The following is a 1,605-nucleotide window of genomic DNA, read 5'->3' as shown; positions in this document are numbered from 1 at the left end:
CAAACGTGCTGCACAAGACTTCTTTAAAGTGTTCAAAAGCAAAGATAGCAATTTTAGGAGTAAGGTGCACCTGGCCCAAGCCATGGTATTTTCAGTAGCTTTTTATGTATGTGAAAGTTGGATAGTGAATAAGGAAAACCGTAGAAGAATTGATGCATTTGTGTTATGGTGCTGCAGAAGGTTATTGAAAGTACCATGGACTGCCAGAAGAACAAACAAACCTGTGTTGGAAGAAGTACAGTCAGATTGCTCCTTAGAAGCCAGGTTGGCAAGACTTTGTCTCTCATACATCAGATGCATTTATTATCAAGCAGTATAAAGTGGAGGGTCAGTGAAAAAGAGGAAGACCTCCCTCCGCCAATGGGATGGATTGGCACAGTGGCAGCAGCAATGGGCTCAAGCATAACAGTTGTGAGGATGGTGCAGACCAGAGAAGTGTTTCCTTCTATTGTGCATAGGGTCGCACAGACTTGACAGCACCTAACAACAACTATGTGTACTAGGACTTCAGGTGAGAGAAAATACAATCTCATCTCCTGTCTCCCTAACCTTGCATCCTGACTTCTAAGATCTATAGCCCTTTCTTAACACTGCCTGAAAAACAGTATTCTTAGATACTCCCTTTTTCTTCTCAGCCAGCTGAAGACCTCATCTAATGTCTTCTGTCTATGAATGGATTGATGCTCTTGAGTATCTCATCTACTCTGGTGGACTCCACTATCATCAGTTGAAGAAAAACCCTGCCATTCCCTAAACTCATTTTTGACTCCTGAGTTCCAGATCTGTATATCCAACAGCTTATTGTTTTTCTATTTATATGTTCTCCCAGTCACCTCAAATTCAGTATGTCCAAAACTAGCCTTATCTTCCCACACAAACTTCCTCAGCCTCCTAGATTCTCTGATTCATTAACCCAGATCCATCCAGTTGTCCAAGTCAGAAACCTAAGAATCCTTGATTCTTTGTATTCCTTGTCTTCCATAGTATTTATAATTGAATCCCTAGCATGGTATTTTCCCCTTGAACTACTGTATCAGCTTTCTAAAGGGTCTTCCCATTCTCTCCAGTTTGGCTTTGGGACATTTTAAGACGCAGAATAAACAGCTGCATTAACTCACCATTAAACTGTGAATTCGTATTAGGGATTAAGTCCTTTGTTCTTTGTGCCTCAAGGGCCCAGAATTCCCCTTATCATTGTTGTTGTTGTCAGGTGCCATCGAGTCAGAAACGACTCATAGCCACCCCATGCACAGTAGAATGAAACAATGTCTGATCCTGGGCCAACCCCACCACAGTTGCCACACTTGACGCCATCAGTGATGCCACCAGGCTGATCCATCTCATTGGAGGTCTTCCTCTTTTTCTCTGACCCTCCATCTTACCCAGCACGACATCCTTCTCCAGCGACTGTTCTCTCCTGACGATATGTCCAAAGTATGAGAGACGAAGCTTAGCCATCCTGGCCTCCAAGGAGCACTCTGGCTGTACTTCTTCCAAAATAGATCTATTAGTTCTTTTGGCAGTCCATGGCACTTTTAGTATTCTCCTCCAACACCACAACTTAAAGGCATCAATTCTTCTACAGTCTTCCTTATTCACTGTCCA

Source organism: Chrysochloris asiatica, unplaced genomic scaffold, assembly GCF_000296735.1.
Source record: "Chrysochloris asiatica unplaced genomic scaffold, ChrAsi1.0 scaffold00033, whole genome shotgun sequence".
In the NCBI taxonomy this organism is placed as follows: domain Eukaryota; kingdom Metazoa; phylum Chordata; class Mammalia; order Afrosoricida; family Chrysochloridae; genus Chrysochloris; species Chrysochloris asiatica.
The sequence above is the reverse complement of the archived record's forward strand: the minus strand, read 5'-3'. Positions refer to the sequence as shown.